Source organism: Nestor notabilis, unplaced genomic scaffold (genome assembly GCF_000696875.1).
Source record: "Nestor notabilis isolate BGI_N333 unplaced genomic scaffold, ASM69687v1 scaffold1720, whole genome shotgun sequence".
Classification (NCBI taxonomy): Eukaryota; Metazoa; Chordata; class Aves; order Psittaciformes; family Psittacidae; genus Nestor; species Nestor notabilis.
In genome coordinates this window covers 248,200-275,964 of record NW_009909528.1, presented here as the reverse complement: position 1 = coordinate 275,964, position 27,765 = coordinate 248,200, and the positions used below count along the sequence as shown (strand labels likewise).

General features: G+C 37.9%; 1 protein-coding gene across 1 annotated transcript in view; it reads left to right on the top strand.

The window, feature by feature from the left end:
• The window catches only part of SUGCT (succinyl-CoA:glutarate-CoA transferase), a 302,732-nt gene that overhangs the window by 54,919 nt on the left and 220,048 nt on the right, over positions 1-27,765 (top strand). The gene's annotated exons all lie outside the window — the stretch shown is intronic.

Genomic DNA, 27,765 nt, shown 5'->3' with positions numbered 1-27,765 from the left:
AAAAGTCATGCTAACTTTTGGAGACTTGGGCATATGTTTTATTTAAAGAATCTGTGATTTATTTCATAATTTTCAGCACTTCTCATCAAATAGGCATGTTTGCAACTAGCTAGGCAGATATATCTTATTTTCTGGACGTAGTCCTTTAAATCCTGAGAGGGATAGTTCCCAGCATTTGTCTGGGAGAACTGCACCTAAACATCACTCAGTTTCTTTACCATCTCCTTTCTTTTTAGAGGAAGTGAGGGGAAACTGGAGGTATTCTCTTCTGTCCAGTGGTAAAGATAGTGGTGATTATAATACTACAAGATTTGTTGCTTGTGGCCATAGTAACTCTGAAGCAAATATCTTCCATCACTGGCTAGTGTCACAGCCAGGCCTTCTCAGGTCTAAAACCAAAACCAGGGTTGTTTTTTAAGAGCTACATCTGTTTTTCCAGTACCACTGCATAGTCCACTGTATTGTTATGAATTAGCTATCACTGATTGCAAATCATCTGACTGATGGAGAGATGCTGTGTCTCTTTCTGCAAGGATGAGTTTGGTCCTGCAGTATTGTCTCAGCTCTGGTTGTGCTACTTTCTAGTTGGCACGGCGTGGCAGCTTGGCCATGTTCTCTAGAACCAGCTCTGCATGATCCAGTGTAAACAGGCATCCTCTACACAAATAGTTACATTCTGCTGTATTTCCGTAGTCTGACCTTTTGGTGCAGTGCTTTTTGAACTTAACTATGTTGAAAGTATAAAACAGATCTGAAGTGTCTGAAGCTTGTATAAGCAAAACCAAAACCTGACTAAACACAACATTTTGTCTTCACCACACTGCGTTTGGCTGAGTAACTGAAACTTGTGTTCTTTTATGTCCTTTTGCCTTTGTTTTTCCACAGTCTAAATGAAAAGAAAAGCATCCTTTGTTTCTTTTTTCATAGACAGCTCCCTAGATATACAAAATTTGTGGTGGTTGTTTTAGCTCTCTTCTCATTTATTCTAGATTAGTCAATATGTAAGTAACTTTTCTTTAAATCCTATCTCAATTATGGTTCCTGTGTGTCTGAATGCTGCTTCTGTAGTAGATATTAGAAATATTACCTCAATATTTTAAACAACATTGATATGAATTTTCTTGTTCATAAACCAGTAATTAGGGTGGATTTACTACGGGTGGAGTTGTGTGTGTGTGTATTTACAGCTCATCTGTTAACAGTCCATCAGCTAGCATGGTTCTAATTCTGATTGTAACCATAAGTCTGTTATGCTTTCTAGAGTTTATTTTTCGCTTTACTAACATAAGCTATACTTACACTGCAGAGCACTTCAGAAACTGGAATTAACCCTCACTGTTGCTATTGTACTGCTTTCATAGTTGCTTCCATAGCTCTTTTGTAAAACAGTTCGGAACACTGATATCTGGTTTTCTTCCCTCATCTTAGTTACTGACTATACTGTCTTTTGCTCACTGAACTAATATGTGACTATCATAGTGCTAATTCTTACAAATAAATGTAGGATTGTTTGTTTTTTTTTTGTTGCAAGATATTTTGTGCAACTGAACTATAATTTGTTCAAATAATGAAAAGCACATTTCAGAAACTTGAATTTCTCTATCTTTCAGAACCAAGTATGTGGTAGTGAACTGCTGGTAATTTTTCTTATGTCCTCAACTTTATTTTGTTTTCATTTGCTCTATTTTGAGTTTTCACACAGATAGTAAATTATAACTTTGAAGTGATACAGAGCCTGCAATCCTGCCAAAATGCGTCAGGCTATGTCATATCATGGAAGACTGGGTAAACATGAGAGATCCTTTAATAGATATTAAAAAGGCAAAATCTAAATCGTTTATGTCATCTTTCTGTGGGACAGAAGTCTGATCAGAGTCATTCTATATTGACCAAAATACGATATAAAATGTGTCGAAAGCATCTGAAATACGTTCATAAATAGTACTTTCTTGCTTACAATCGCTACAGTAAGTGTTCTGATGCCCTGTTTAACACATTTGGTGCATACTGAATGCTACTGTAACTTCTGTTTCATTGAGCTTCAGTTGAATAATTTTGTTCAGAATATGTTTGCAAATGGTTCTCTTGTTTTCTGTTTGCAAGGCCAAATTTAGCTTTGAGTATATCTGTAATTTCACTGAATTCCTTATTGCTTCTTGACTGAAAAACTAGTAGCATGATTTGTCCCTGAATGTGTTCTCTAGATTGACCTTTCTTACTTTTCCTTGTATTGAGACACATAAAAATTAAGCATTACTGGGCAGCTGGTTTTTCTCTTTCCTGGAACTACCAAGAAGTAGAGCACCTCTGAAAATCTATTTCTGGTCTGAGCAACAAGCTCTTAGAAAAAGAGATACAAAGTTTGGTGTGCAAGGACTTCTATACTCTTGTAAGGTTTTTGCCTTTTGCTGTTAATGTGCTGACTGTGATGTGATCAACACAGAATTTTCAGTTCTGTGTGCTCATCACCAGAACCCAGAGAAAAGGATTTGAATTTCTTTGGATTGTACAACGTCTTTCAGGGTTCTTGTAAAGCTGTCTGTAAAGGTTTGCTGTAGGTTTTCAATGGAGGTGAACTTTGCAATGTGCCACAAAGGTGAAATACTCTAGATTTTAATCAACCAAAACCAGGAATAGATTTTTGAGTGCTGAACCCTTCATGAGAAATTATCTACATTGAGCATATCTACTTTTTAATCAGAGCAATGTAGATTGAATAGGTCACTCCTGTGATAGTGCATGTAATCAGATGCCAGTTTGCTTGGTTTCAAGTGTTAAAACACAAACATTGAGTTCTGGGCTGGATCTTAAGTGTAATTAGTGCAATTTTTTAAAACAAGTTTCTATAATGAGACACCTTGTTTAGATACAGCTGCTCCATGATTATCCAGAGGAAATCAGGGGCTTAAAAGCATCCGGTTTACGTCATTGTGCTGAGTTGTATTACTGTCTTTCATTGGGGTGATAAGGTCTTCCCTCATCCTTGTGGTTTCAGCAATGTAGCTGTCACGCTTGTACCACGTGTGAGATCTAGATACTCACTTTTTCATCTTCCAGTTGCCCCACTCAGAATAGATACTATCCAGAGAGTCTATTGGAACGTGCATGTATACAGGATGTCTCCTGTGGCAGCTCATCACCCTGCCATCAAGCACCTGAACAACTGGGCAGTGCTTTCAAAGGATAACTTTGATCAAAAGGCATAGGGCTGCTTTAACTCGAGCCATAACGATGAAAATCTCTTTACATTTGATAGTATCTCTGTTCCTGCTTTGGTCCTAAGTCCTGAGACTTACAGGGTCTTCTCAAGTATACTTCAGTATATTTTCAGAATATGCAAAGGGCACAATTATTCTGCACAGAAATTGAAACCACAGGAAATAAATTATTTTAACCAGTTGTCTTTTCTGCTGACTGACCTGTGCATTGTCATAACTCATCAGACCCTACATTAGTGTGTTTTATATTAGAACATCACTCAGATTCTTTAAGGATTAACTTTTTGTTGTGCTAGGCATAAAATTTCCTCCATATGAGGAAATTGTGTCAAAGGCCTTGAAATGTGTTATGAAAGAGGGTGGATTTAGATTAAATATTAGGAAGAAATTCTTCCCTGTGAGGGTGCTGAGGCGCTGGCACAGGGTGCCCAGAGAAGCTGTGGCTGCCCCATCCCTGGCAGTGTTCAAGGCCAGCTTGGACACAGGGGCTTGGAGCAACCTGCTCTAGTGGAAGGTGTCCCTGCCCGTGGCGTGGGGTTGGAACTGGATGATCTGAAGGTCTCTTCCAACCCAAACCAGTCTGTGAAAACTGAAATATAAGCTCACAAGGAAGTGAAGGTATGAGGTAGGTGAAAGATGAGTCTAGTCATAGATACAATTTTTTATTTTAAAATTTTTAATTGTTTTTAACTTTTGTATCTCATGCTTTTTGTTTGTGGAATCTCATCGTATCCAAGAGTCTTACAAAGAAAATCCCACTCTTTGTGTCTCATCACACAGTAAGTTGTTAGTTACCTGATTCATCTGGCAGAGACGCTTTTCATACAAAGGCCCAAAGTGCACCAGCTTTCCTGACTTAGCTCTATATAATGACACAGAACTTTTCATTACTTTTCTTGGGTTTTGTTTTTTGGGTGTTTTTTTTCCCTGCTCCAGAATGGTGATGTGTAGATGTTTTCTTTTCTGTGGTTTTATTATGGTAGGTCTGCAGTTAATGTGTCTTGGAATCAAAATCAACAAAGAATAGAACTTGGATTGTGTCCAGAGTTTTGTTTTGTGCATGAAACTCTCCTTCTTTAAATAAATCCAAAATGGATGTTATGGAAGAAGATTGTTCTGCTCTGTAATAGCTCGGTCTAGAAGATGGAACTTTTGCACAGGAAAGAAATAAAACGGAGTTTTTTTTGGGGGGGAGTTCAGATTCAGGAAATGCAAGATGACCCTTCTTACTTACTGTAAGGTTACTCTGTGAACCTTACCTGCATAATACTCGCCTAGACTATGTAGACTGTCTTGGGGGCCCATTGTCCTACATTGTTCTAAGCAAGGAAATATCACTGCTGCAAGTATTGCCCTTTTGATATGAAAATTAAATGTAATCACAGATCAACTGAATAGAGACTTTATGCTCTCTTGGGCTGTATGGTCTTAGTTTCCAAAGAAGTTTGGCCATCCTCAAGACACATGTCTTGACTCATGTGATGAATACTCAATCTCCCAAATACTTTAGTGGCCTGGTGTATCTCTTTGAACTACTTACCTATAGGTTTGTTACCTAGCTGCTTCCTTTCTGTCTGTATCTTACAAGGCACAGGAAAGAGAGAAGCTGGAAAGGCCTGGGTCATCCTGGACTCGGTAAAACGAGAAAACAAGGGTATCATTTGCAGGACTCTTTTTCTTTCTCTTTGGACAACTTTCTATTTGTAGATTTCCTTACTAGATACTTCAGAAGTGTCTTACTGTGATATGACTAGATTAACTGCTGACTGCACAAAGGTTTTGGTGTTACTGTGATTATAAGGGACCACAGCTGGTGCTCTGCTTGGTGAGAAGTGCCAGAGTAGGGAATCTGTTTCCTCGCCATTTTAATCAATGAAAGATTATAGTAATCATCTGTGGCAATCTGGGTAGAAAGCTACCCATCTATGAGGAATGAATTCTTGTTACTCAAACGTGACAACATTATATTGATACCTTCCTGGTGATTGTCCTTCAGTGAGTTGTCAAACCTCTCTCCTGCGCAGAGCAGCTGTCTGGAAATCAAATCAGTGGGTTTGCCTTAGGCAGTTTTGAATATGTGCTCAGTGTATAATGTGAGATGTAGTTATAATTTCATTCATATACATCCTGTCCTGTGACCGAGGTGGCTATTTAAATAAGCTGACCTTATATGCACATAGAATAGACAGCTTCTTACCTGTACACAGGAACTTTTCAGATGGAAATGAAATGCAGTTTTAATTTAAAACCTGATTTTTTTTCTCCCCTGAAGGAAATCCCTCTGCACATTTCTACTTTAAGCAGTGCCTACAAGACATTTTTTGCTGTGTCTTATACTTTCAATTTGCAAATCAGATACGGGTAATCAGAATTATTGTTAAGGCATGATAGTTGATAATTGAGACTGTCTCAGTTTTGCTCTCCTCCTGAGAAATGTCACAGACTATTTTGTGTCCATCATAAAATGGTCTTATATATATACTTACGTATGTGTTTGAAGTCATATATGTATTTACAGTGATTTAAACTGGGTGTACATTAAGATTATTAGTCTGTCACGTGTCTGTGGTCACATGAGAAGAACACTAGTGAAACTAGGATCAGAACACAAGGCGTACTGATGTTCAGTGCCAGTTAGTGAACATACTTGTCTTTTCTGTATGCTGTTCATTGCTTCCTCCACATTTGTACATTGCTGGGGTGGGGAATCTAGTCTGTATTATTTGCAGCAGCATGGTTAGCTTCCAAACACGTCTCAGCATTACTGAACATTACAGATTTGTATATCCGTGTCAAATTGGAATTCTTAGGAAGGGCAGTGTAACAGAGCCCTGAGCAGTAGATTGTTCTTCAAATTGTAGCTGGTTGTAAAGTAATAAAAGTAGCATCTGTGGACTTGTAGAGGAGATATTGATTGCAGCTGGATCACTGCTTTCCTCTAATCTGCTTATCGGATCCAGGGCAGAAGAATAAACTTTGCTTTTCCTTTTCTGAAAATATCTTTCATAATCATTGTACAACTGTGCAGTGCAGCCACTCAAAAGCTGAAACATGCTTAAACATTCTGAAAGAGAACTCAGAAATCTGTGTGCAGCAGTATCACTTAGTGACTTCTATCTAGCATAATCATCCTGCATATATAAATAGCAATTTGTATTGCCATTTTATCTAGAAACCCTAATAAACCACTACAATCCCTTGTGCGAGGTATTGTACAGCAGGACAAATCAGGTCTTTCAGGTTAGGAATGGGGATTGAAACACAAAGGAATGAACTTAAGTGACTGAAGTGGACAAGAACTTTGGCAGTGTTCACAATCTGTTAAAGCTCCGTTTTCTTAGGAATTTCATGATGTGGTGATTTATGGTGAATAATACTCACTCTTGGGGCACAGGAGAGATTAAGGCATGTCCACATGATGATGTCGACTTCATGAAGACAGAAAAATGAATAAATAAGTAAAAAAGAAAACCAACTCGGGAAAATGCTTCCCATTGTTTAATGAATGTTCAGGTGCCCACTTTTACTATGTGAAGCTTGTGACAGAGTTGGATAAAGTCGGTTGTTATGGAAGGGTATGTCCACTAGATGTCATTCGTGTAATCTAGTTTTTGTTGCAGCATTTATCTGTAAGGATCTATGTAGGACGATAGATACAAATTACCAGCGTTATTAGCTGCTTTTGTATATGCAGTGCTTTTTAGCTTTATGTATGTGTGGCATGTTACAAAATAATATTCTGATTGTCTCTGTAGTGGGTTTGACACACCATTTAGTCTAGAACTTCTGTCTTTACGTGGTTTTTTGCCTACACTTACGTGGTTGATGAGTAGGTCTGTTGTATAAGAGCACCTAGGTAAGCTGTATGCAGTCTGTAACTTGTGCAAGGAGAGACACGAGTATGAGGTAAGGACGTTATGCCCCAAAGGAAAGCAAAAGTATCCTGTAACTAACGTAATTCCACCTAAAATATGCTCTTGTCTCAGCTACTTACACCTCAAAGGGCAGTTCTTTAGAAAAGTGCGTATCTAATTAGGAAAGGCGGCTCAAATTTCATAAACTTACACAAGTGGATTTATATACACAGATCTTAGCTGTAGCACGGTGCTTACAGTACTTGATTTGTGTCACTTTATTAATATCGGAGGCGTTTCAAATAGAATCGCTTTAATCAAGCTTAAATGAACTACTCTGTGTGTGCACAAATCAAAGGAGTGTCTGACCATTCAGTCGGGCGGGTTGGTAGGATCTGTACAGGCATTAGCCAAGAGTGCTTGCACCCCCCCCGCCTCCCTCCCCATCTTTGTAGTATGACATGTGTTACTAATTGCTAGACAGCTTCTGGGAAGCCGTATCTATACTCTCATTGAAGAGCAACTGCTGCAACATTGGCCTGTGCTCTTTCCCACTTTCAACTTGGAGTAGCTACAGCAAAACTGGAAGCTGGAGATCACAGCTTCCTCCAACCTCCCTCTCCCCTTCCATATGGAATAAAGAATTTCTCTGCCCTGTGTAGTCAGCCAGAGGGCAGGATGGGGAAGTGATAATCCTCTTGGAATGAGCACTTGCATGAAAAATGATAAATGCTACATTGCATGGGGATTAACACTTGCTTATGAACTTGCTTTTAATGGAGTGATGTGTCTCTTTCAGCAATGTGAAGGTTCACTGTACTGTAGACCTGATTGAGAACCTTTACCACTGTTCAGCCAAAAGGGAACCATCTGCCATCAGAAATGTAACAGTGTTCAAAACTGTTTTGCTATTTTGCATGTTGTCTTCAAGAATGTAAAACACTTGCACTTAGCATTTACTTCCCTAGAAAAATGCTTGTTCCCCACATCTCGCTGCAACATTCTCCCTTCTCATCGTGAGAATTGCATTTCTGCTCACATTTAATGCATTTGTTTGAAGTCTGTGCTTTTGTCACCATGAAACTCTGAAACGTGACTATCCAGAGCTAGTTTAATGAATGGAGTTGCTATGTAAGTCACATCTATTCTCTTTTTTTTGAGGCGATAGCTTAAGATACCCTGCGAGGATGTTTGCAGAGTGGGTCAGTCTGTGAGTGGGGTTTATGCAGCTTGTTTGGTTCTCTAGATGTATTTTATATTGAGCACTATTTTGTAAAGATTTAGTGTAGAACCCAGTTGCTAATTTGCAGGGTGACCCTTTCTTTTCACAGTAACTGACGTGTCAGGCAGATCTGGTCATTCGGTCAATTTCCAAGCACTGATGTATATTATATATTTGGCATGGGTTATATTATTTCCTGTAAAAATGCTGCATTGCTGCTACAATAAGCTTAGGTCTACTTGAGGAACAACATTAGTCCTCCATACATAGGCAGCTTCTGGGAATTTAATTGGAAGGGTAGCATTTTTGAGAGGGCTTCTGTTCTATTTTCAAAAGTGATGTATGCACTTAGGAAGTCTCATTCCCGTTGCTGTACTAAAGCATTGAAGTGTTAAACGCTAAAGCTACTTAGAAAAAGAAGCTTTAAATTGCAGTGCTTTTTAATGTTGTTGCTCATACTCTTTGCTACATTCAGATATAATGTTACATGATGCTAAAATAGGTATTTTTACCAACACTCTCACTAGTAAAACTTGGTGGTAAAAAACCTGAGAAATTGTAATCTAAGGCTTTGTCTATTATTAAACCCCTGGTTATCACCAGAATTGTTTTGATTTACTTCCTTTTAAAGATAACCAGGACTTTTTCTGCAAGCTTGAATTCAATTGTATGGAGAGGGTGAAGGTGAGAGGACAGATTTTTTTGACAAAACCATACTTCCTGACCATCACCTAAACCACAAGGTTCACTGACTGGAATTTACTCTTATAATACAAATTAATCTAGAGAAATTGATCTTATATCTGTACCCCCAAGCGGACCTCGGCCAGTTTTATCTAGTCTACATCCTCACTTTTGTTCACTTACATCTAGATACGGTTTTGACACGTTTGTCCCAAGTTTTGCAATATTTGCTGAGTCTTGCTTAGTTAGATTGCCATGTCTGCTGAGAGGAGGAGAAGAAAGAATTCCATTTCCAATAAGGAAGATAGAGCCTGGTTTTAGGAAAAGGTTTTTGGCTAAATAGTGATGCACTATGGCAGTTGATCACCATATTGTCTGTAACAAGTTTTTACATATATCTCATCTAGATATATGTAATCTAGAGCTCATCTAGAGCTCTTTCTTGACTTGTGTGAGGCTGGCTCGTTCATGTTTTCCTCCAAGTTATGTTTTTTTTAAACCTCTTGATTTTTTTAGTTTTGTTTCTTTTGGTTGTTTCTTTATAACCTGAGAATAGTTTGCTTTCATTTTTTAACAGCATCACGTTGCTGTATCTCCTTCTCAGGTGTTCAGCTGCCGGCGTAGGAGAACAGCACGTACCTTTGTACCTAAACTTTGCTGATTAGTTACCAGCTACAACTTCAGTTTGATTTACTACTAAAAGTTTCTCAGGGTTCCTTTGTCTTCCACTTTTTTGCTTTCTTTGACCATGGATCATTTTATGGAATAGTTTGACTGATAATTGGACAGAGCCTTGGGCGACATAGTTTAGTGTGTGGTGTCCCTGCTCATGGCAGGGGGGTTGGAACTAGATGATCTTAAGGTCCTTTCCAACCCTAGCTATTGTATGATTCTGTGATTCCCAATCTAGTGAAACCTGCAGAGGTGAGGTCACTCAATGCAGGAGTGACCTTTGAAGCTGAGGTAGCAGCAACCAAGGCAATTGTCTGACTGTGATCTTGGTTTATGTCAGCTACAAGCAGCTTAGGGCACTTGAATTCTGAATGAATATGTCCACGTGTGGGTTTAATGAGCATTTCAAACTTCTGCACGTTAGTTTTACATCATTAGTCATCTTTCTTTTCCTGAGTGTTTCTTAGGCAGATGAAGTCTGAGATTCCAAAAAGTTGTCTTGTGAGGATAAGGAAGACCCATCTTGTATTTCATGTTTTATGTTTTCTGTCTTCTGTATTTTAGAGAGCTGCCAGGGCAAAGAGTAGAAGTCAAATTATCTTAGTAGAAAGGCCATACTTTGCTGGATAAAAATAAAAAGCAGACCCAAGGTTAACCTTTAATTTGCTGTCCAGCTGATCTGTAGTCAGTTAATATTAGTTGTCTTTCTGCATTGGAACAATCCACTGCCATGTGGAATGGCCATAATAATAAACAAATAGGAAGTTGATGTGGCTTCAAGTAGAGAAGCATTAGCTTGAGTCTATGTAATGTAGTTAAAACCTAAAATAAAGACAAAGAATGTCAAATATTATAAATACCAATGTTACTCTGTATGATAATGTCTCTTCTAAACAGAGACAATTTTTTGACCTTGTCAAATTTATCCTTGGCATATGTGGTTATGATAGTGGCTAGAGAGTTTTGACCATGCATAGTAGTTGTAACAATGCAACAAAGCCTTTGTAGTACACACAAGTTACTAACTTAGCTCACTGGGGCAGAGAGAGTGCATTTTAATTTAGCTTGAGGCTTAGAACAATGGACCCCAGGTCTTATTTAGTGCTTCCACAAAAACCATGAATCATTTTTGCCTCTTTTGTATACAAGCTTGCAATATTTTATTTGAGAGTTTTAAATATAGGAATGGATGTTTTAAAGTAATTTCAGGATTTCATTTGATATTCCTGATGTTGCCCATTTTTACATAGCCATTTTACATCCACCAATTTGCCAAAGTTGGAGCATAAATAAGAAGTAAAAATGACCATCACACTACAGCTGGAATCGCAAAAGAATCTGAGATTTGTTAATAAATACAGTGTTTACTGATGTGTTTAATCTATGAATGAGGAGGAGGGCATTGGGCAGAATTCTGTGTATTAAGAATCCGATCAGGTAGCTCATTTAAGAGATTGTTATTAGTGATACCTCTTAGCACTCATGCATAATTATGCTATCTTTTCACTATTACCCTTTCAAACTCCTCAGAGAATCTTAAGTAATTTTATTTCCTGCCATTTTACAGTTCTGAGTAATAATGATGAGGAGAAAACAGTTAAATAGTTTCTTCTCTCAAGTACCAGGTGCTGAAAGCAACAGAGAATATCCATGGATTTTATAGTAGTTTCCTGTGCATCTCGTGTGAGCTTCTTCAAACATTCATCATATTTGTCAGGTTTACAAAGATAATATAAATGATTTGTGGTCAAGAGATCAGTCTGGAACTCAGAAATGTAGGTCTACCTTTGCTTGTAAAACAGCTATATTATTTCTGGTTTGGGTGCTTCTTGCCACCTCATTTAATGTGATGGTGCTTTTTGGATGAATGTATCTAAGCCATTTTTAGTACGAGGTAGAGCAGTTTCTTGAAATCATCAATTCCAGGTTGCAGCAAGTAATGGACTGGGGGTTACTTCCAGAACTTCTAGCGCTGTGTTTCTTACCACATTTCTGTCTGTGCTTTGAGATTTGACTCCTGCTGTTGTGATTTGAATTTTGTGTGCGCCTCCTCTGTCTGTAAAAGAGCTGACCTCTTCCTTCTACTTTTCTCCTGCTTAGTCTCTATTTAAATAATGATCTATTCATAAGTTTTCTAAAGGGATTATTCCTGTCTTTCAAGGTGTGACTGCGTGGCATCAAACAATGTAAGGTAAAAGTGTGTGAGCTAGTTTGAATGCTCGAAGCAAGGAAAAATTATAGAAGAAGTCTTGGATGGGGCTCCATGTATGATAATTTTTAACAATTATCTTAACAGATATTCGCTTGTTCTGGGACTCCACAACCCCCTAGGCTTTCCATTTTAGTGCTTTACTATTCATTATCTCTGTGGCATACAAGGCAAGAGGTGTTTAAATTGCAGCTAGGAAGAGCCAGAACAGACATTAAGAAAAGCTTTCTAACAGAGAAGCCGGATTCCTTTCTCTTTTCAGTAGTCTTTTGTAGCATTATGGACTGGAATGTCCCAGTCTTCTCTAGGCTAAACATTTCCAATTTGCTTAGTCTTTCCCCTGAGATCATGCTTTCCAGAACTTAACTGCTGTTCTCTGTACTTTCTTTTTGGAAATTTAACATTTTTGTGGTGTCCAGAACCAAATGCAGTACATTACTCCAGCTCCAGTTTTATCATCTTGAAGTACAACAGAAAGATTATGTCATGAATCTTGTGGGTTCTGCTGGTGTTCTGAAACGCCACTTTAATGTGACCCTGCTGTTGCAAAGGAGCCTTTGTTTAATTCGTGTTCAGTTTGTGAAACATATACATTCTTGATCTTTCTCTCTTGTGTGTGAATTATTCATGTCATTGAATAACTCATGCATAATTCTAGAACCTCCCAGTTGATTTTCCGTGTTGAATTTTACCCTCTTGCCTTCAGACTTCATCTCCCTGTTAGTTGCAAACATTTTCAGTTCTATTTAGTCTGTCCAGTACTTGCAGTTCGTTCTAGTTTTGTGGCATCTTCAATTTGATGTACATTTTTTTCTTCTCTAAAAATTTGGATTATTAATGAGAATATTGAAATGATCCACGAACAGTTGATAGTGTTATTCTGTGTTCAGAATAGTTAATAACTCCTTTGGGTGATACCCAGCCAGTTGGTAACCCTGTTTCTCATACAGCTTTATTTAAATCAATACTACTCTTCACTATAGTCTGGTGAGCGAAGACAGACATCCAAGTCAATGTATTTGTACTTTGCAAGTCAATATTGGCTGCTACTCATTTTCTAGTTGTACTGGGGGGCTGTATGTCTATCTCACTGGGAGGTAAGTGCTGAAATATAATTTGTCTGATTTAATTTCATATTTTTTTTTAATTCAATCACTGTGTTTGCACATTTCTAAGCTCTAGTATCTCTTTTCTGTCCCCAAGCTGCTAGTGTGCAACTTCCTCGGATTCTTCCACAAGGATTCTAAAAGAAACCTTAGCAGGTCATGACACTGGAAAACACTGGGTTTTCAGAAGTACACTCTCAATACAGCTATTTCATCATCTAACCCAAGTTTCGCCTGAATATTGCCATTTTGGTGTGCTACTCTGCCTTTGCTAATGAACTCAGGGAGTATGTTTGTGTATTGCATAATAGAGCCAGTAGGTATTATTTTAATGCAACCAATAAATGATTAAAATAGTAACACAGTGTTTACTGTAAACACTAGGCAGATGGGTTGCTCTTGGAGGTTGTGACTGTTCATAGGAATCAGGAGGGTCATGAGCTAGTTTCAGATGGCACTGATTACTGTGCAGAGCATCTTCAGGAGACTTAAACACTCAAATCCAATTTAATCCTTTAAAAGCAGAAGTTAAGTATGACTTCAAGGACGTGTAAGACCTGTTGATTAACTTCTGCTCTCAGGTTTATGAGTTTCTCCTGGAAATTGAAGTTAAAACAATACCTTGCTGAGAAATGTGCCAATTCCAGGTTTTGTGTAAACTACTACTCAATGTGATGAATGTGAGCAAGGAGACACTGGACAGAGAGCATGTTTGCTGTGAAATAGAACTGTGCAGAAACGAGGTTCTGATACTGAAATATTGACAGATGTACCAATTATCTCCGTGTCTAGCATTAATGTACCAGGTCTTGAAAATAGTGAGTGTCATAGTAATATAATAGAGATTGATAAAAAATTGATGTCCGTTTACCAGTCTTCTGATTCCTCTCCCCCCTCCTTTTTCTTCTGCACTGTATTATGAGTTGCAAAAATTGCTTTGGTGGAAAAAGAAGACAGACAGCTGACTCCTTCACAAAATCACCCAAGCTGACTTGGCAGCGTGCTAGGCTTTGTGTTTTTCTGCCCACCATTTTAATAAAAACCTCCTCAGTTATTTGGTTTCTGCATCTTTGATTCCAGCTCCTTGGGGGAATCAAGACCCTGTTCTTGATTTAGTGAGACTTTACTGTCCGGATGTAAATGGGTTTGGTTTGTTGGGGTTTTTTTCCAGTAATGTATATCAGACTCACCAGACTCATCAATAATGTATCAACTCATCAGGACTTGGAAAGGAAGGTGGCTTCTCCCTGAAGCTCCAAAAACCCTGAAAGAGAAAAACACTGATTGTTTCTGGTTTAGAGCATCTCATAGCTCTTAAGCCAATCTTACAATTTCTGGGAGAGCTGAGTGATTTTGAGTATGTGGCTTGGCATCATGTAATCATTCACTGTACCATCTGCTGTAATTCCAGCAAGAGACGCTCCCCTTGACATCCCTACCCCAAAACATTCCTTAGAATCCAACTTCCAAGATCTGTACTCGTGCCTTCTAGTGGATGAAGCAGGCTTTTAACATGTCCAAAAGGCCGTTAGAGACAAACCTCATATCCACTATATTTAAAATGCTATTCAAATCTGTTGTTGTTCTGATGTTGCTCTCCAAGAACATCCTAAAACATACATGTAAAAGAGTTGTAATGAGAATTAGAAATACCGCAGACTGAATGTCTCCGGAACCATTATGAAAGTGGCTGCAGTGGAACTGGCAACAGTTGGTGAGTGAGTAATTATATGATGGCAGTTTCAGCTTAGGCAGGGAAGACGCTGTGTTTGCCACATGTGAATTAATATAGTGATGCTTTTTACTGTTGAGGCATTCACACAGTTTTTTTTTTTAAAGAATATTTGAAGTAGAAAAGATGAGGAGAATAGAAGAACCCATCTTGCAGACAGCTGCTTTTTTGAGCTGATGAGCTCAAAATCTGCTATAGCTGGGAAGCATCAAATCTGAAATTATAACACTGCCAGTGCATGTGATAGGACATTTAAAATATCAGGTACAAGCTATGCCTGTCAGACAAGTAACCAGAAAAAGAATAAGAGGCAAGAATATCTGCCTGTCGTTTGGATTAGGCTTTCCTGCTCCACACCTATTTGTATTGTCACAGGGTTTTTTTTCAGTGTGATTCTGTGTGCATACTTTATGAACATCAACCACCAATAGAAAATGAAATTGGGAAAATGTATTAAGGAAGAAGGGATACTGAAAGTGGTAATTAGAGTGCTAGAAGTGAGGACTTTGTTTTTCATCATTCTCTGCTTTTCCTAATCTGTACACTAAAAGCTAAGAATAAACTCAGAGACAAAACATAAATTTTTTGTTTAATTCTGTAACATCAATGAGACCAATACTTGATATTCACTTACAGATGATATCTTGCTGCAAATTAAAAACTAGTGGATTCATTACAAAAGCCTCTTCAGTATGTAGAAAATATACTTTAGAAGAAATCACATTCTTTATCATTGTTCATGTAACTGTGATTTTATCAGTTGTCATCATACTGCATTGAGCTGTGTTACATCACATGTAGGTAGTAAGGGTAGTAGTAGTATTTCAGATTGTTAGTAAAATTAAGAATACCAAGTTCCTAAAACGAGAAGGAATATACGGACTTGCAGCATCATACTCAGTTCTCTTGGAAATGAAGCATGTGGAGAAGCAACCATAAAAATTTGCCTAGCTAGGATGTAGCTCACGCACACTGAGGCTGCAGCGATCAGAAAAGGAAGTGGGGATACTGCGTGGCTATAATCTATTGTTTGACATCCAGTGCCTGCTCCTGTGTAATTTACTTCCCTCTTTTGGTCACCTGACTGAAGACATTAAGTGGGCCACAGGGTAAGCCAGGAAATTCAGCTCTCTGCTTTCCAAGTCCAAAGCTCTGTTGTTTCCCCTTTCCCCTTCCCCCTCTTTCTCCCCTCACAGCTGGTCAGCACATGCACCGTAATTGCTTAGGCCAGGTAGGGCAGATATAGAAAGATACATATGGAGCACATGCAAATCTGCACTAAATTTCTGGAATGCAGCAACAGAGTGAAGTTAATGTAAAGCAAGATTCCTTTTTATGTTTAAAGTTTCTGAAACTAGTAAAAAAAAAAGAGACAACAAATTCACTTTATAGCCTTTCCTTTTCTCTACTACTGCTAACTGAGTGGGTTTGGGATCTTGCCAAAATATTACACATTGCTCAAGAAGATTACAAAGAAATCCCAGACATGCACTAGAGAGCTATTAAATTTAACATTTCTAAAAGATATTTTCAACAGCTAAATACTTGTTAGAGCATTGTTTTCCCCAACTTTCAAAAGTTGCCACAACTCAGTCACAGATAAGAACTTCCAGCTTTTTAATTGATATATAAATTGAGTTTAAAACCAAATCCACTACATTTCCTGTGGTAAAGGAAACAGAGACTCTTCAGTTTGGTTTGTCCCTAATTTGAAAATCATGTTCTCAGGAAATCCTGCATAATTATTTTACGTAAACAGGAAAAGTAGTTATTTGCTTGGGGCTCTGTTTGTGTGGATGTGGGGGCACACAGAAATAGTGTAGATTCTGGAACTCAATGTGTTAACAAAAATACTTTAGAATAAAGAAAAACATGTTCCAAATAGGTGATTTTTCTGCCTGGTCATGTATGGGCTTATACGAGGGGTTTTCAAGTGTTGGATTTTTTTCCCCTTACATGTTCTTATTGTTTCTCTGAATTTTATTAGTGGGAGCAGGAAAGAGTAAAAAGATGTCAAATTTGTAGCAAGGGTATCTTTGTTCCTCTTCAGGTGCTCTCGCCTCGTCTGCAAAGTTGCTCTTTGTCGTCTGGAAATGAATGAATTGTAAAAAGCTGTTGTAAAAATGCTGCAGGATTTCAACCCTCACATCCTTCTCTTCTCTCACCCCCTCCAAGGCCCTAAATCTACTTTTAGCCATTTGCAATAGTTCAGTTAAAGGTTGAACTTCCCCTCCTACTCCTTGTGAGCTTTTCTGATTTCACTTACTGTTTGAACAAGATAGATTGGTCTTTGTTTTCTCTAGAGTTTGTATGAACTCTACACTTCACACTGTTGATTTTGTTTTCACTTGGAAAATAGCGATACACAACTTGAGTATAAATTGTACAGTAAGTAGGCTGGGATTTTTTTGTGTGGGTGGAAACAATCTGTAGAGTTACTGCAGGAGTTGAACCCTGTTTAGTTATAAAACTTGGGAAATAAAAACCCAGAGATTTTTGAGGAACTATTTGTGGGTTATTATTTTATTTTTTTTAAACCAGGATGTGATTCAGACTATTATTTAACAGGAGGACCCGACAGCCTCACCAAATGTGGAGAAGAATTAAGTATGGGAGCAGGTGCATGCTTTATTTGGATTTGTTTGTGGCATTTTCTTCAAAGTTTAAAGTTCAGTATATCACTCTAACAAACTGTGGTCATGAACAGTCGCAGCTTCAGGGGAAAATTGGAAGCAGTGATTGTCTTAGCAGAAATTTTAACACTAAAGTTGCTCAGAGGACATAGTTTAAAGTGGAAAATCAGGTTAGCTTCTTCTTCTGTTTTCTCAAGGGAAAACTGTGAGTTAATATAGTAACAATGAAATGATAGGTATTTCTTTGTACGTTTTTAATCTAGTGGAACAGATTTAATCTGTAATCATTCTAGAAGGTATTTTAAGAACGTTAACTCCAAATGGTAATTACTAAGTAAGTGTACGTTGCAGTGAGATATACTTCGTGTGTTACATAGCTACACGTAGGAGGACTTGGAGTAGAAGGGTATTCTTGGGAGCATGAAATAAGGTTTGAAATGTACGCTTGGTGAAGTCATACTTGTGTTAGATTAATAACATATTTACCTCTGCTAGATAGGGGTAAGCAGGTTAAGCTACTACAGAGCAGTTCCCCCCATCCCCCTTATTTCCCTGTTGTATTCTTTTTGTAAGTACATGTTCCTGAAAACTCCTGTTGTATGTTCCCATTTCTCCCGTGTGATTCAGAAGTGGGTTCTGTCTGATCGGGAATTCTTGGGACACCAATTTGAAGGAAATAGTAGTCATTCCTTTTCATATACAAGTTCAGGTTAACATTTTTTCCTTTTCCAACAGTTTTTTCAATGCTCTATACTAAGATGATTTCTTTTTGTTATAAATTGTGCTGTGTTTTTAATAGTATGTTTATAAAGGTCTTAATAGATGTAAGGAACATACTTTACAAGGATTTCATTTTGTTTATAGAGTTATTTTTTTATATTCCTTCCCTTTTCCTTTTATTTCTTACCCTATTTTTTAGAAACCATTAAAGAATAACAACTTGTAGCAGGTATTGCCAAGTAGTTTCTTCCAAACAAGGGGAAGCTGGTAGTTTGTGAGAAGTAACAGTTCAATTCCTCTCTCAAAATTTGATGTAAATCTTCCTGTAGTCTTCACAGGATGCTCCGGTATGCCCCGAACCCTAGTTCTTGATAGCACTGCAGAGCTTCCTATGTTGGAAAACTCTACTGAAGTGAAACTTCTTTTTGTATTCATTCCATCCATCATCATGCTCTTTCAAGTTATGTCTCTGCCCAATAAATTCAGTATCAGCTACTTGAAGTAGCAAGTCTCCTATGTCTTTTCCAAGTTTTACACTTCATACGTCAGCAAAGATTTTCTATAAACGGATGGAAGAGAAACCAAGCCCTCACATCTATTCTACACTTAAAATGTAATTTTCTTCATTGTATCTACTTTGATGAACTCTTTGCCTGGAACTACGGGTGGAAAAACAAACTTGAAAGAAGAAAGTTTAAATAAAATTAATTTCTGCAGTGATAAAAGCATTATGGTATCGTATTTTCACTGGCAAAACTCTGGTCTTTCACTTGCAGCAAAATTGGCAGAAACAACTGCAGGCAATTACAGGCTTCAATTCATCAAGGTACTTAAGCATATGTCTGACTTTAATTGAGTGAGTAGTCATTTCACTTCAGGGGATTATTCATGTTCTTAAAATTAGACATATGCTTAAGTAACTTAGTGAATCAAGGCAATAGTGACTCTCTTAATAGGATGGTGGAGACGGAACAAACAAGTGTAACCTGTACTGGAGATGGTTTTTGATTGCTCTGGTTTTTAAAGAATAGTTTTTGGTGGGTGTATTTCCTTAATAAAATATCAAGGCTTAGTAACTGTATAGCTTTGTGTTCATTTTCTGTGGATGGCACTTATTCTGTGTCCAGAGAGCAAACGATCTCTTAAAAAGTGCATTGAACCTGTGGAGGGCTCTTATGACTGCTCTCATGTAGGTTAAATGTATTTAATAAATCATTGGTTTATTTTACAGGACAGCAGCCCAGGGGCAGGAGTACTGTATGTTTCCTGCCAACTGTTGTTTGTTAAATTTGCTAATTTGATTTACAGGCATGGTACATATCGCAACCAGTTTGCATCAAGAGACGTACAGATCTTTCATCTGAAGAGTTTTCTTAGCTATGTATGCTTATAAGAGATTTTGTGTTTTAAAGATGCATTGCATTAGGGAACTCTGCCTCAGACTCTCCTATGTGAAGGCTTAATGGTGGGTGAGATACAGATTGGTTTTGGAGGTGCATTGTGTGAGTATTCTGAAAAGTAAGTGTTGACCAGAAAGAAACACAGGAACATGCAGTGGTGAGTAGCTAAGAATTGCCAGCTCAGGTTGCTTGTGATTTGAAAGTGGGACATCATTTTAGACAAGGGTTTGCAGTAGGGACACTTACGTAGCTTGAAAACTGAGGCTTTCATGCTGATATGCAAGAAGGATTGGGTTTTGCTCACTGAAGTTACTTTATAGCAAAATAAAAGAGCTGATGAAGAATAAACTAAGTTAAACTGCTGTCATAATCACTGGTGCTGTACTGTTTAAGTGGAAACACCATATGTCCTACAAAGAGAAGTACGTACTCGTGTGTCTAGTCAAAATGAAGGTGTTTGAACAGATTAGCCCTTTTCCCAATCAAATTTGGCTTATTCTTCTGTTTCTTCCTTCAGTACATTCTGTCTTTTTCTCAGTAAAATTGCAATCAAGTATCTGGTATCACTCCAGTATATCAGAAGTATTCATTTAAGTTGTGTTTGTTTTAGTAGTTAAGGAACTACATAACAGGTTAGTGCTAGGAAACTTGCTTTTTGTTATGGGATTCTAACATCTTGCATAAGTTTTAAAGTGAGAAATTGTATTGCTGTGATATGCCAGGTTTCTATGGCATCCTGCAAAAATCTCAGCATTTATACAAACTCAGGAAAACAGAGGACTTATGATTCTGTCCACTGCTTTTGAGAACTTGTCATAGTAGCATCAATTAAAGCTACATAGAACAGGCTTAGGAAACAGCAATGAAGATTGGCTATGTGAAAGGGATTTTTTGTTATGCTAAAAAACACCAGGAGAAGGCTAGAAATGTCTGTAAGTGGAAGTGAGTACCTCGTTTGTCAGCTGATCTCTGATGAGGTCATCAAACTGAAGAATTTGGCACTTCAATTTCTGTTTATTGGATAATGGGAATGTATAGCTGGGGTTTTTCCTGTTAATGAAGGAAATGTGACCCAGCTGTACAGGAAGGAGCAAATGAATAGTAAAGGGATGAGGTTCACATATCTGATCGAGATAAAGTATGTATGATAACTCTTATTACATCAGTTCTTTTCACTTATGACATCTTACTGCCTTTTGCACTGCCAAAAAATAACTGGACAGAATGCTGTGGAGGTGCATAATGGACATAAAATTAAGCAGCTGTATTTTTTGTGAGAAATCAAACCAAACAAAAGCAATCAGTTTTATTGGTTACAACAGACTTAAAATATTTACATTTTTATTTAGGAATGACCAAAATATTTTCTCAGGAGCCTCTGCATAACTAGGACAAATTGAAGTAACTGTTTGACTGGCAAATATCTTCTTATCCCTTTGACGTACTAGGGCATGGTTAAGAGATGGTTAGCTAGAGCTTGATATGTAGCCTGTTAGAATCTTGAAGCAGGCACGTGATTATAAAATAAGTTTAAAGCTGCTGATTGCATGTATGGATGAGACTTTGAAACCAGGAAAGTCTTTCTTATCCTTGCCCTGCCTTATCTAATACCCTATTTGTTCCATTTCAGATGAAGTGTTGCTCTCTCTCTCCTTTTGAAGTTCTCTCAAGACAAATTTAGTAGAGTGATACTTATGTATTGTATGCTGTTATACCACTCATTTAAGATACTGAGGGATACTTTGCAAGACTGACAATGCCTTGTTAAAGGAACAAACTGTGGACTGAGGTTTGCAAGTTGTACTCTGAAGGATACTGGTAAATCCATATTGCTGCCTATTTACAGTGATGTATAAACCAGAATTCCAAGTAGAGAAAAATCTGCTGGAAAGTTCCTTTGCCTTGTAAGGTCCTTGAGGAGCAGTGCTACGTGGGGCTTATTTCTCCTCTAGTTGCAGTAATATTGATGGAATATTCATAAATCCATAGCTGACCTGGGGCAAGTCTAATTTGAACGAAATACTGAAATACAAGAAAAAATAGATAAAGTGTAAGTGATAAGAACTTCTCACAGTTCTTACTCACTGGGAGAAGACTTATAGGGAGATAAACTTCTCCTCTGGAAGATGTGAGCAAATAAATCTCTTTCTCTGGTTTTGAGTGTGTTTTATAACACACTGTTGTCTTTTGGATATAGGGAGAATGAAGGAAAATAAAAATAGGCCAAAATAGGCAAGCAGAAAATAAAAATAGGCAAATCTGAATGACAAGAGTACCACTTTTAATAGTATAAGAACAAACCCTCAGGACACAGGATAAGAATTGCTTCAATACATGAAGGGTCTCTTGAATCATCTATGGGTTTGCTATGTGACTTTTGTTTTTCAACTTCCAGTTGTTATTGCAAGTAGGAATTGAAATGGTTCTGAATTAGAATGTATATCCCAGTGGGAAGAAAGCTGAAATTCTTCTGGGGCTATGAAAGCGTCACAAATGCTAAAGGTTTTCTTTTAATGCCAGGAGTCAAAAAATAATGTGTTAGATAGATCCCTTTGACAGCAGGTGCTTCCTCAAGTTTTGTGAACTGTATATGTAGAAGTAAAAAGAGTAGTTGAAGTTAAGTGGTATTGATCAATTCCCAACCAGGAGAGATTTCTGAAGGAGAAGATTGTTTCTGTGTGATGTAAAGTACATACTAATTTTTAACTGGCAGAGTGTGGTGACTCACTGGCTAATGCTTTAAAGCATTTCAGCACGTGCCAGCTGGAACATTCCTAAACCTGGGCTGCTTAGTCAGAGCTCTGTGTCAAGTACAGAATAATTACTTTTCTAACTTCAGGTGGGATTCCTGTATTGCATATTATGTAAGAATTGTAGAAAATTCTCTGTGTAGGTGGAGCTAGGGCTCCAAGTTGTAAGAGTTCATTTGATCTTCAGAGTAAGGTAACATAATGGTTTCGGGTGCTGTGAATTTCTGTGATGTACTTGTTGATTGGCCCCATACAGGATGGAAGAGGGGTACATGGAAGTGATGTCAGGGCACTGAAATAGGAGCAGAAAATGGAGGAGACTACTGAGGTGAAGAAAAGTGCACAGCCGGAAAAAACAATAAATGCTGGGAAAATGTATCTATACACACTGGACAGTGTTGAACATCTTTATAGAGGAGTAGCAAGTATATATGTTCAACAGTATTAGTTTCCTAATCTACATAAGATGCGGGGACTGCGTTTGTCTCTGACTTGTATAGGCTGGTTTCATTTCACTTAGAGTGCTTAAGGGGTAAATTAACATACAATATCACATGAAATTTAGTTATATTCATTCATTTACAAATCAAATAGAGTAGGGAAATTCAAAGCTGTTTTTGAGTAATAAGGACATTTTTCTAAAGAGTAAAACCCCAGAGCTTTTCTTTGACAATTTTATAACTTGAAAAGCCTCTAATTTAAACCAAATTAAACTGAAAGAATGCTTGTGGACTAAAACTTCTGCATGTGGGGTTTCAGCCAGGAGTATATTATTTAATGGCTGAATTACTGGCTTCTGAAAGATTAGTTTTGAAGTAACATTGTTGAAGTCCTTCAAGGCAGTGATAGTGGAGTTTTTTGTAAGATGTAAAATCACAGAATCATTGAACAGGTAGGGTTGGAAGGGGCCTTCAAAGATCATCTAGTCTGTGTGTGTAGTTAATAAAAAGAGAGACTTGCATGGAAATTATCTATCAAAAGTTAATAGAAAAACATAAGGTTCCCTTTTTTTATTAACAATTTATGACTTTTTGTAATTTAAAATCCATTTTCAAGTCTAATTCCTTTGGCTAGTAACAGTGCTAACAAAAGAGCTTTGGGCCGATTGGTTTCAATACTTGCCTGGTCCTTACCAGACTGACTTGGTCCAAGGTAGTTCAAACTCTCCTGGAAGGCCTTTACCTAATTTCTGGATTTCTGGTTGGTGTTGTCCTGGAGTGTGCATATGTCAGTTATGTCAGTGTTCATATTCTTAATGCTTACACTTGTTGTGCTGCACTGCCTTAGTATTGGGAACTCTTAACACGGGGGTAAGATTATACATGTGTATGCTTGCTTGGTTTGTGAAAAGTTGAGTGTAGCACTGCCAGAGACACGCTTTCTCTTCTGCTGGAATTAGTTTGTGCATTTCTATGAGCATCTTTAGGAGTGCTACTCTTAGAGCACGTTCTCAAGAGCTACAAATAGGTATTTTGGATGCCTTTCCTATTTGGCAATGTGATACTGAAAATGTGTTACTAAAAAAAAATGTTTATTAAAGTTTATAGACAGAGAAAATTACTTCTGACCTCTTTTCCTAGGTCACTTGACATGTAAAGAATGTAAGGGCTCTATGTGTGTATTCCATGTACTCAGTGCATAGATGGTGTCAAGATATGAAGGAAGATGTTCCTGCAGTCAAATAGTGTTTGAAAGTTTCATTTCAACCCTGATACAGAAGAACTTCCTTATTCAGATGAGTTTAAGGACATGCTTAATTTGATTCACATAGATTCTTACTGAAGACAATGAGACTTAGAATAGAATCTTTTCAGTTGGAAGGGGCCTCCATCGGTTTAAGTGTCCCACAGAACAGAAATAGATCTAAGAATATATTTAAGTGCTTTTTTAACCACAGATAATGGGGTGGGATTCATACTTATTATCCTGTTAAGACAGATAAAATGCATCAAAATTTAGTAAAGATCTAAAGAAGCATTTTTGAAGGGATTCTTAAAAGCAAAGCAGGCACAATTTGTTCCAAATGTAATGTGAATACTTAAAATTTAAGCCAGTTCCACAGTGTCTAAATAAATTAACCAAAAACTCGCAAAACCTAGAAACTGTTTGTTCTCATGGGTTTATCTGAAAATGTTCCAATATCAATAAACAGAAATCTGAAAGAAATCACAGAATGGTTGAGGTCGGAAGGGACCATTGCAGGTCATTTAGTCCAACCTCTCTGTTCAAGCAGGTCCACCTACAGCACATTGCTTAGGATTGTGTCCAAACAGCTCCTGAGTATGTCCAGGGAGGGAGACTCCACAACTTCTGTGGGCAGCTTACTCCAGTGCTTAGTCAGCCATTCCTCCAGCCATTGATGGATAAGTTAAACAATACTGGACCCAGTATTGACCGCTGGGGGACACCACTAGTTACAGGTGTCCACCTAGAGTCATCTGTGCCACTGATCAGAACCTTCTGATACCTGCCATTCAACCAGTTCTCAATCCCCTCACCACCCGCTTGTCCATCCTGCGCTTCCTGAGCTCACTTGTGAGCATGTCATGGGAGACAGTGTCAAAAGCCTTGCTGAAATCCAGATAGGCAACTCCCCTCATCTCTCCAGCCAGTTGTCCTATCATAAAAGGCAATTAGATTGGTTAAGCATGATTTCCCTTTGGTGAATCCATGCTGACTACTTCTGATCACCTTCTTGTATTCCATGTTCCTGGAGATGGCCTCTAGGTTGAGCTGTTCCATCACCTTTCCAGGGATTGGTGTGAGGCTGGCTGGCCTGTAGTTTCCAGGGTCATCCTCCTTGCCTGTTTTGAAGACTGGGGTGACATGTTCATTCTTCCAGTCCACCGGCACCTCTCCTGATTGCCATGACCACATTATAAATACCTTGATAGTGTTAAGTAATATTGACAATGAAATAACCATTGTTTCTAAGGCTAAAGAGACTGCTTTCAGCCTATAGAATCATGATACTCATGATTTTCAGATTTTAAGACAAGTTACTCTAATTGCTGTATTTCTGTAGCACTAGGGAATGTTTACGTAGTGGCAGCTAGGCTACAGTCAGTACTTGTGCTGAAAGCTACCTCAAGTTCTCTCTATTTAATCTCCAGTTTGTTCTGTAATTGCAGTATCTTTCTTTTCCCCCAATTACAGTTCTTTAGTTACAGGAAGAAGAACAAAATAAATTTAGACCTAAATGAGTGGAAATCCACTTTTCTGCTGTGGTAACCATAACATACCTGCTCGGTCCCAAAAAATACTTGTGGCAAGCTGCTCTCATTTTACTGCTGTATCTTTCTTCTTAGCTGATGTATATTACTGTCTTTTAGGGAGTTGATCTGATCTTATGATATGTTGTTGAGATTCGTATTTCAAAGAGAACACAGTTTATGTTGGAGTTGTTGAAGTAGTTAGACTTACAAAGTGGTGTTTGGAGAGTTCTCTGGAAGGATGACTCAGCTTCATACACAACCTGGTCAACATCTCTTTCTTCCACTGTGTCATTTGCTTAAGTGTATGAAACATGTCCCATTCATTTAGGTGTGGAATCTGGGGTTGAACAGGTTGGCAAGGACCCAAAATTGCAACCTTAGTGGTGAGTGAAAAAGGTTATTGTGAATTTTGCTTAAATCTGGCATTTTCCTAAGTGAAAAATTATTCGGGCAAATAAATTTATTTCAGATTGCACTTTCAATTTTTCATGCAGATGGGGTTTATAGCTGAACAATGTCTCCAGAGCTGAATGCAGATGCATTTCTGTAGTTTGTTCTGTGCTGTAGAGACATAAGTGATCATTAGTACACTGTATTTATATTAATTACCTAATACTTGATTAAAATCTGCCGTTGTTGTACATCTCATTCAATTTTTAATGGAGTGGGGTGCAAAGTATGTTTTATGTCTAAAAATAGGGAAGGTAGCATGTTGCTTTCTGTGGCCTTGGTGGGGTTATGGCCAATAGTAGTGGCACTATACATCCAGCCTTTGTAGCACACATTCAGTCCAGTGTCAGTAACTGATGACCTCTGTCCCACCCCAGGTATCTGCATCTCATAGAACTGGTCTATAGGCAGCAGAATCCATATCACCCGTGTGTGTGGACACTAGATGTATTTCTCATACAGTAATACTTCAAGTATGCTGGCAGGATACTTAGCCTACAGAGCTTCCTTCAGATCAACAAATTTAACTCATTTAGCCTCTGTTGGTAACATCTGTGTTTGGAAACTGGAATCCTTTTTACGAGTCGTTTTTGGAGAATTTTCTGAAAGAGTGACTTGGCTACATTCACATCCTGGTCAGCATCACTTTTCCCTGCTATGACATTTGCCCGAGTGTATGAAAAATATCCCGTTTCATTTGGTTGCATAATGTGAGTCCAAATTTAGTACTGATTTCAACTTTCTATGCACAGCCCTTTTTGGCTTATTTTTCTTCCTGGAAAGCTAAATCCTGGCCAGGTATACCAGTTTTACAGTCTTGCAGCAGTTCTTAGTCTAGTGATAATATATCAGTGCCATTATAACGAAATAGGGGTTGCAGTTCTCTGGGCAATAGGAGCATTTTCCTCTGACCTGTGTGATTCTTTCTTATTCCATACCCTTAAAATGACCTGCTGCCATCCTGACAGGGAAGAGCTGCCTGCTTTTAGGAGAAGATCTTTATAGCACTTCATGTCTTCCATTGGTTAGTCTTAGGATCCACAGAGGAATCGCTGTAGTGAGTTAAGTCCAAAGACCATACCTGCATATGTGTATCTTTCTTCTCACTGTGATTTTAAGGAAGATCTGTATACAACTGATGAAGAGCCAAGAAATGTTTTTGCATTATTTCTTGGTGTGGACCATCGTTTGGATTGAGAATTTTCATGTGGGGTTGATGGATAGGTAGGAATTTAGTAGGACTTAACAATTTTGTTATTTTGTATGTTGAATGTAGATGGGAGATTTACTGGGACCACTGAGCAGCCAATGGGTGCTGTTCAACCTTACTCTGAGCACTCATAGCATGAAATAAACTATATATACCTGGTGTTGACCTACCTAGTGTATGTGGGACATGTAAATTTGAAGGGGACTTCGTTCTTTTACTGATTTCCTGTTAAGAAAGGGGTTTGTTTTAGTTATCATTTTTGACTTGTGATTTGTATTTGTTATCCTTTTAAAGGACAAAGAATTTTCACATTATGGTTTTCATTACTTAGTGTAAGCAAATTCAATATATTTGGCCTTGAGTTTAGGTATTGTCTTCTTTTGATGCTAAGAGTCTTTGGCTGCTTTTTACGGTATGAAAGATTCAATTAAAACATATTTCTACAGTTTCTAAGCTTATGAGTTCTAAAGTCACTTGCGAGCAAAGAAAATTAGTACAATGAGAAAATTCCATTCTTTTTGTAATATCAGAAACACCCGTAAGCTGTATGAAAAGAAATGATTTTTAATCCTTTCTTAAATTGGCATCACTGAGAAAAAACTACACTGTCAACTCCAGTCAAATAGTGACACACAAAGAAAGCGCTGTAGGGTAATACCAAAGAGAGCAGATTGTGGTTCTTGTAAACCT